We start from the raw sequence: 8,917 nt of genomic DNA on the forward strand, positions 1-8,917 counted from the left end.
CATAGATTCCAATATGATGTATTGTCATTGTCATTTAACTGAAGGAACTGTCTGATTTCTTCTTTAATTTCCTCTGTGACCCATTGGTTATTCAGAAGTGTGTTGTTCAATTTCCATGTGTTTATGAAGTTTTTGCAGTTTCTTTTGCTATTGATCTCCAATTTCATCACACTGTGGTGTGATAATATATAGGGGAAAACTTCAATTCCTTTGCACTTACCTAAATATGTTCTATGAGTGAGTATGTGGTCTATTTTGGAAAATGACCCATGTGCCGCTGAAAAGAATGTGTATTCTGATTTTGTGGGGTGAAACACTCTGTAAACATCTGTTAAGTTCATTTGTTCAAGAGTTTGATTGAGTTGTATTTCATTGCTTGTTTTTTGTTTAGTTGATCTATTTGTGATAATGGGGTATTGAGGTCCCCCACTACTATTGTATTAGTGCTTATATGATTTTTTCATGTCCATTAGTATTTGTATAGTTGGGTGCACTAGTGTTTGGTGCATATATATTTATGACTGTCATCTCTTCCTCTTGGATTGCTGCCTTTGCAAGGATATGGTGTCCTTCTTTGTCTCTCTTAATCAGTGTGAGTTTGAAGTCCACTTGGTCTGGAAAGAGGATAGCTACTCCTGCTTTTTGGGGGGTTCCTGTCACATGGAGTAATATTTTCCACCCTTTAACTCTCAGTCTATGAGTTTCTTTTTGAATTAAGTGTGTTTCTTGTATGCAGCATATTGTTGGGTCTTGCTTCTTGACCCATTCTGCCAGTCTATTTCTATTGATTGGTGAGTTAAGACCATTAACATTGATGGTTATAACTGATATTTATTGAGTTATCATTGTCATGACTTTTTCTTTTTGTTGGATTCTCCCCCTTTGCATTTAATTTCTTGTTGTGCCTGCTGGATTCATTCTTCTGGGCTTGCTGGGGTTGTGATCCTCACTGTCTTTTCCTAAGATTTTGTCTAAAACTTTTTGCAGTGCTGGTTTGGTATTCATGAAGTTCCTAAGGTGCTCTTTGTCATGAAAGTATCTTATTTCTCCATCAATTTTGAAAGATAGTTTTCCAGGGTACATTAATCTGGGTTGGAGGTTGTTTTCCTTTAGGGCTTGAAACACATCACTCCAAGCTCTTCTTCCCTTGAGGGTTTGCATTGAGAAGTGTGCTGTGATTCTGATGGGCTTTCCTTTGTATGTGATTTGTTTCTTTTCTCTCACTGCTTGTAGAATTTTGTTCTTCTGTTGGGTTTCTGGAATCTTAACAATTGTATGTCTATGTGTAGATTTTTTTTTATCATGGCTAGCTGGAGTCCTATATGCCTCACTTATCTGTATGTCAAGTTCTTTTCCCCTCCTTGGGAAGTTTTCTGCCATCACTTCTGTGAACAGTTTTTTTATGTCACCGGCACACTCTCCTGTTTCTTCGTTGACTCCAATCAGTCTTATATTATTCTTCTTTGCATCATCTAGCAGCTGCTGGATTGATTTCTCATGGTCCCTTACAATTTTGAAGCAATTTTTCTTTTCCTTGTCACTAATTGCAATCTTATGTTCTATACGTGAAATTCTGTCTTCACATTGGCTCATTCTGCTGTGTAGATTTTCAATGGAGTTTTTAATCTCCTGGAAATCTGTTTGCATCTGTTTTATGGATTCCATTTGTTTCCTATGTTGAGATTCTGTCATGTTCCTCAGCTCCTCAATTTTTTTATCTGTGTCATCTCTAGATTTATTAATCATGTCTTGTACTATGGGCACAATCTCTGCTGTTATATGAGAAATTATTTCTGATTTCATTTTTTCCAGATCCTCTTTCATTGCCAGTTCAGGGAGTCCAGGTGGTTGAGTATCAGATTGTTTCTTCTCCTTTCCCTTTGGGGTTGCTGTAGGTGATTTGGAAGTTGGTTCTGAGGCTTGTTTATGTGTCTTCTCATTTTGACGGGGTGGGGGTGCTGCTGGCACCCATGCAGCTCACCTCCTCTGTGCTGGGAGTTGTGGATGCCTACCCGGAAGCCTCTTCCTCACCGGAAGCCACAGGATGACTACCTGGGAGCCTCCTTTGGTCTGGGAGCCATGGTACAGCGACCCAGAAGCCTCCTCTGTGCTGGGAGCTGTGGCACACCTACCCAGAATCCTTCTCCACGCTGGGAGCCGAGGCACGCCTACCTATTCTGCTTTTTATTAGCATCATCTTTACTGTTATACCTTCTCAAAGACCTAAAGTGTTAAAAAATGAAGTGTTCAAATGTGATACATGTTCATACATGCAAAATTTGAATATATTTTCACCAAAATTTTAGATGATATGAAAAATTTTGAATTAGGTTCATATAAGTATTTTGAAAGTTTATTTCTTCTGTGAAAATTATTTACTAAAATTAAAGCAAAACACAAATTACAATTGAACTATCAAAATTCTAGATTATTTAAATAAATCTTAAATATTTAAATTGTAATTATTTTTTAAAACTTATCAAATATTTTTATAAAAATTACAAAGCATTCAGTGTCTATCTAGTTGCCAACATGAAGAGTCAGAATTACATTTCATGTGTGTTGTATCTGCACTATTATAGATTTAAGAGTAATTGGTTTAATATTGCAAAATGTTCTTTATAGACAAGTATTATAAAATTCCCAGTAATTTCTGAATTTGTATGTAATCCTAAGAGCACTAATTATAATATAAACAAGCCAAAATGAATACCTGACACTATAGAAGAGTAATTTTTTCGTGTAATAACTTATTGAATTCATTATGAGGCTTAGGATTTGACAACTAACTAGTTTTATCTTTTTCCTAGGTGTTGTGTTACTTAAATCCTCCCTACATTCTAAAGTAGTATCCATCTCTAAATTTGGAGTTGGCAAACCCTATAAATCTTCAGGGCCTTATAATGCAGTAGACCTCTAAAACCTAATTTCTTCTGCCTAAATGAAACTTTGTAACATTTTTTCAACATCCCCTGCTCCCTAGCCTCTGGTAACCACCATTCTATTCTATTCTTTTTTTTTTTTCTATTCTATTCTTCTATTTTTGCTTCTATGCATTTAAGGGTTTGGGTTTTTTTGGTACCGGGGATCGAACTCAGGACCTTGCGCTTGCAAGGCAGGTGGCAGAACCACTGAGCTAAATCCCTGGCCTTCATTTAAGTTTTTAAAAGATTCTACATATAAGTGAGATTATGCAGTTTTTGTCCTTTTAGACTTGGTTTATTTCATTTAACATAATCTTCAGGTTCATCTATGATGTTACAAATGACAGAATTTCCTCTTTTTAAAGACTACAGAGTGTTCCATTGTATACATGTGTCATATTTCCTTCATCTGTTGAAGAGCCACTTTGTTCATTATCTATCTTTTCTATTACAGTGAGTAATGCTGAAAGGAACATGGGAGTGAGGAGATATTGTTGACATACTAATTTCAATTCCTTTGGATTTATATCTTGAAATGGAATTGCTGGATTATGTGATAATTCTATTTTTAATTTTTGAGGCACCTCCATATTATCTCATAAAATGGCTGTACTTATTTACATTTCACCAAAACATATCAGAACTCCCTTATTTTTACATCCATGCCAATGCTTACCTTTCATATTTTTGATAATTGCTGTTCTAATAAGTGTGAAGAATTTCTCATTGTAGTTTTAATTGGATTTCCCTGATAATTAGAGATTGAGTTATTTTTCCTTATATATCTGTTGGCCATTCATATGTCCTCTTTTGAGAAGTGGCTACTCAGGTTCTTTGCCCATTTTTTAATTGTATTGTTTTCTTGCTTTAGTCTTTATAAATTTTGGATATTTGCCTCTTATCTGATGTATGGTTTGTGGTAATTCCTTCTAATGTGTGGATTGTCTCTTCATTCTGTTAACTGTTTGCTGTATAAAAGCTTTTAGCTGATGCAATACCACTTGTTCATTTTCACTTCTCTGTGCTTTTAGGTTCCTGTGCAGGAAATCATTGCCCAGATCAATATCATGAAGCTTTTCCTGTTTTCTTCTAATTATTGTCATAGTTTCAGATCTTAAATTTAAGTCTTTAATTCATTTGAGTGGATTTTTGTAAATATATGAAATAGGGGTCTGATTTTATTTTTCTGTACATGAGTATACGAATTTTAAGCCTTTTCCTATTTTGTGAAAAAGGACATCTTCTTAGACACTAGAATTTTGATAGAGATTACATAGAATTTATGGATACTTTGGATAGAATGGATATTTTAACAATATTCTTTCAATCCATGCACATAGGATGTCTTTTATGTATTTTGTCACTTAAAATTTATTTCATAATGTTTATAGTTTTCAGTATATACATTTTTTGCCTCCTTTGTTAAATTTATTCTTATGTATTCTCTTTTTTGATGGTGTTGTAAATGGGATTTTTTTTTTTAGTTCCTCACTCAGATAGTTTATTGTTAGTGTATAAAAATGTTATCGGGCGCAGCTTCCTGTGCTGGAATGTGCAGCTCCTGCGAGCTCGCGGAGCTACAGCAGACCAAGCGCCGCCGAGGCCCGGGGCCCCGGACCCCGGGGGCGACGGCGGCTGGGACGGCAGGACGAGGCCCAGCGGCCTGAGCGCGCTCTTCAGCCCTCCTCCGGGGCCTCCGCGGGCTTTGACTGCCCCCGCGCCCAACTTTTGCCCCTCTCCCCCACCCCTCCCCCGAAACTCCAGCAACAAAGAAAAGTAGTCGGAGGAGGACTGGGCGCTGCCGGCTGGGCCGTCCCTCCGCGCCGAGGAAGGCCGAGTACAATGGCCACCCAGGTGATGGGGCAGGCGTCTGGAGGAGCTGGGCTGTTTACCAGCAGCAGCAACATGGGCATGGCTCTGCCTAAAGACATGTATGAGCTGCATGACCTCTCCAAAGCTGAACTGACTGCGCCTCAGCTCATCATGTTGGCCAATGTGGCCCTAACTGGGGAAGTAAATGGCAGCTGCTGTGATTACCTGGTTGGTGAAGAAAGGCAGATGGCAGAATTGATGCCTGTTGGGGATAACAACTTCTCAGATAGTGATGGAGAAGGACTGGAGGAGTCTTCTGAAGTAAAGGGTGAACCTGATAATGGACTGGAGAATGTGGAACTGAGGAATCTGGAGCTCAGTGTTGTAGAACCACAACCTGTATTTGAGGCATCAGCTGCTCCCGAGATTTACAGCTTAAATAAAGATCTTCCTCCTGAAACACCTGGAACAGAGGACAAATGCAAGAACTTGAAAACCAAACCATTTCGCTGTAAGCCATGCCAGTACGAAGCAGAATCTGAGGAGCAGTTTGTGCATCACATCCGAGTTCATACTGCCAAGAAGTTTTTTGTGGAAGAAAGTGCAGAGAAGCAAGCCAAAGCCAGGGAGTCTGGTGCTTCCGCTGCCGAGGAGGGAGATTTCTCAAAGGGCCCCATCCGCTGTGACCGCTGTGGCTATAACACCAATCGGTATGATCATTACACCGCTCACCTGAAGCACCACACCAGAGCTGGGGATAATGAGCGAGTGTACAAGTGCATCATTTGCACGTACACAACCGTCAGCGAGTACCACTGGAGGAAACACCTGAGGAACCACTTCCCTAGGAAAGTGTACACTTGTGGCAAAGGCAACTATTTTTCAGACAGAAAAAATAATTATGTCCAGCATGTCCGCACTCACACAGGAGAATGCCCATATAAATGTGAACTTTGTCCTTATTCAAGTTCTCAGAAGACTCATTCAACTAGACATATGCGCACTCATTCAGGTGGGAAACTATTTAAATGTGATCAGTGCAGTTATGCGGCCTCTAATCAACATGAAGTAACTCGCCATGCAAGACAGGTTCACAATGGTCCTAAACCTCTTAATTGCCCTCACTGTGACTACAAAACAGCAGATAGAAGCAATTTCAAAAAACACGTGGAGCTCCATGTTAACACTCAGCAGTTCAATTGCCCTGTATGTGACTATGCAGCTTCCAAAAAGTGTAATCTCCAGTATCATTTCAAATCCAAGCACCCTACTTGTCCTAATAAAACAATGGATGTCTCAAAAGTGAAACTAAAGAAAACCAAAAAACGAGAGGTTGACTTGCCTGATAACAGTATTACTAATGAAAAAACAGAAACAGAACAGACGAAAACAAAGGGGGATGTGACTGGGAAGAAAAATGAGAAATCTGTAAAAGTGGAGAAAAAAGATGTTTCGAAAGAAAAAAAGCCTTGTAGCAATGTCTCAGTGATCCAGGTAACTACCAGAACTCGCAAATCCGCCACAGAGACAAAAGAGATGGATGTGCACACAGGAAATAATTCGGAAAAACCCTGTAAAACCAAGAAAAGCAAAAGGGAGCTGGAAGCTGAAGCCCAATCTTCGCGTAATCCTGTGAATGAGGAGGAACCTATAACAAAAAGGAAGAAGAAAGTAGGAAGCAAATCCAAAAAAGGTCAGGAGGTGCCAAAGGGTGACAACAAAGTAGAGGAAAATAAAAAGCAAAATACCTGTGTGAAGAAGAGTACAAAGAAGAAAGCTCTGAAAAGTAAATCAAGTAAGAAAAGCAGCAAGCCTGCTCAGAAGGAGGCTGCTGCCAAGGGGCCTGCGGTGATTGGGCTGCCTCTGGATCCTGCGCGGGCGGTCACCAGCCAGGGTGCTGAGGAGGGGCCTGCACCTCCCAGGAAGGCAGTGCAAGGGGTGCCTGTGCAGGCACAGGCTGAGCCACCACCTGTGTGGGAGGCGCCCCCCCTCCCATGGAGGGTGTTGAGGCGGATTGTCCACCTGTGGAGCCAGCCCCCATGGAGGTTGTGCAGGAGCCACCACCTCCCACTGAACCTGCTCATACAGAACCTGGGTACGTGGAGCTGCCACCTCCAGTACAGCCGCCCCTTCACATGGAGCCAATCTCCAAGAAATCTCCCCGAAAAGACGGTAAAAAGGAAAAGCCCAACATGCAGAGTGAAGGGGCCCACAAGGAGCGAGTCCTTATTGAAGTTGGCTTAGTGCCTGTTAAAGACAGTCAGGTTTTAAAGGAGAGTACAGAGGCACAGGCCCTCTCAGCACCATCACCACTGCCAAGGGAGAAGGAGGAGGAGTCAGGAGACCAAAATTCACTCTCTGATGGTCCAGGAAATACAGAAGGCCCCTTGCAGAAAGAGGGAGCAGAAGAGGCAGATGAGAGTATAGCTGATGGAGCCGCTGCTGAGGAATCTTCCAGTGTTTCAGCTTCGGTCTTGAAGTTGAGCTTGCCAAAGTGTGAAACTTCAGATGGGGAATATCAGACTCACTCAGATGAGCCTTGCGAAATGGAAATGGTCACTGATGAGAGCGCAACAGAGAATCTCCCAGCTAAAGGTGCTGCACTTGAAGAACCAGCTTCGCCATCACTTTTCTCTCCATCAGTGGAAGAACAAGACGCAGTGTCCAAAACCACTCTGCCTTTGGCTCCTGCTCCTGTTAGTGTGACAGTAAATGAGTCTCAGGAAACTGATGAAGATGAAGGCATCCACAGTCACGATGGAAGTGACCTAAGTGACAACATGTCAGAGGGTAGTGATGATTCTGGATTGCATGGGGCTCGGCCAGTTCCCCAAGAAACTAGTGCAAAAAATGCAAAGGAAGCCCTGCCAGTCAAAGTGGCTGAGGGAGATTTTGTTTGTATCTTCTGTGATCATTCTTTTAGAAAGGAAAAAGGTTACAGCAAACACCTCAATCGCCATTTAGTTAATGTGTACTTCCTTGAAAAAGCAGCTAAAGGGCAGGAGTAAAACTTTGGAAAGGTTACAGTTTTTAGTTTGTGAGAGCTATTACATTTTTTATATTCATTTATAGTGGTAGACAACTTTTTAAGGTTGCTTTAATTAGTGTCCAGTGTTTATTCTTTTAAGTGGCATTCTTTTCCTTAGGACTTGTGTGCTTGTTTATGTACAAATTTTGGTAAACCGAAAAATCCAAGGGAGTTAGTGTACTAAAACCAGCAGACCTGAATCTTAGCTAATGTGTTCACTGGAAATGAAAAGGCCTGGATGGCATAATAGCATCTATTCCTCTGTCCAGCTGCAACTCGTCAGTTTTTCTCTCCATGTCTGTCTTGTTTCATTTTAGTTTATCGTTAGTTCCTTGTTTTAGCTCTATAAAAATTGGCTTAATAGCAAATTACTTGAATTTGCCTTCTTTATATAAAGTTAGCACTTTAAGATTTCTTTAGAGAATAAGACATTTAAACTGAGGAAAAATTCTCCCAACAATGGACGTTATATCAGTCCAGGTAATTACTTCCTGATTTTTGATCACTATTTCATGTTTGCATGTTAATCGTCTTAAAACAGTGATTTTGGTGTGCGTGTGGTTTTTTTTTTTTTTTTTTGGTGCTTTAATGGCTTAAAATGTTGCACATTGTTTTTTGTTTTTCTTTAACTTATGCAGTTAAACTTTTTCTAGAAGAAGTAGCGTTTGTGTTGACCAGTAACACTTTATACATATATGCATGTTTATTTTGGCCTCTTTGATGGGATGCTTTTAGCCTTGTTTGTAAAGCAGCAGTTGTCTTTTTCTTTGCTGCAGTTGTCTTTTGAGCAGAATAGTAATGTGTGCAAGTTTGTGAGGAGATGAAACATGTAGGTTCAATCCATTGATTTTTGATTTCACGTATCTATGCCAGAATCTGTTTTGTATAAATTATTTATTTTTAATGAATATAGTAAACTCACAGCTCTGTTAATGATTTTTGTAATAAATAAACCGCTAGGTTCCATACTGAACAAATTTTTCAAGTACTAATCTTTTTTTTTTTTTTTTTTTTTTGCCTGTTCTGGTATAGCTACTTTGTAATTGCAGTGTTACATCATATCTTTAGGGGAACCTTTTCTCACGGATAGTTTGTGTCCATGTGGCTCTTCAATTCAATGAAAAGCTATAGGTGATGTTTAGGGTTTGCAAAT

The 8,917-nt window shown here is 39.9% G+C and overlaps 1 pseudogene; it reads left to right on the forward strand.

Annotated features, from left to right (window-relative positions):
- Positions 1-4,723: 4,723 nt before the first annotated feature.
- Positions 4,724-8,029, forward strand: LOC110347967 (RE1-silencing transcription factor pseudogene; annotated as a pseudogene).
- Positions 8,030-8,917: the final 888 nt, after the last annotated feature.

Source organism: Heterocephalus glaber, unplaced genomic scaffold, assembly GCF_053883595.1.
Source record: "Heterocephalus glaber isolate CG9 unplaced genomic scaffold, H.glaber_assembly_v1.0 deba00001457, whole genome shotgun sequence".
In the NCBI taxonomy this organism is placed as follows: Eukaryota; Metazoa; Chordata; class Mammalia; order Rodentia; family Bathyergidae; genus Heterocephalus; species Heterocephalus glaber.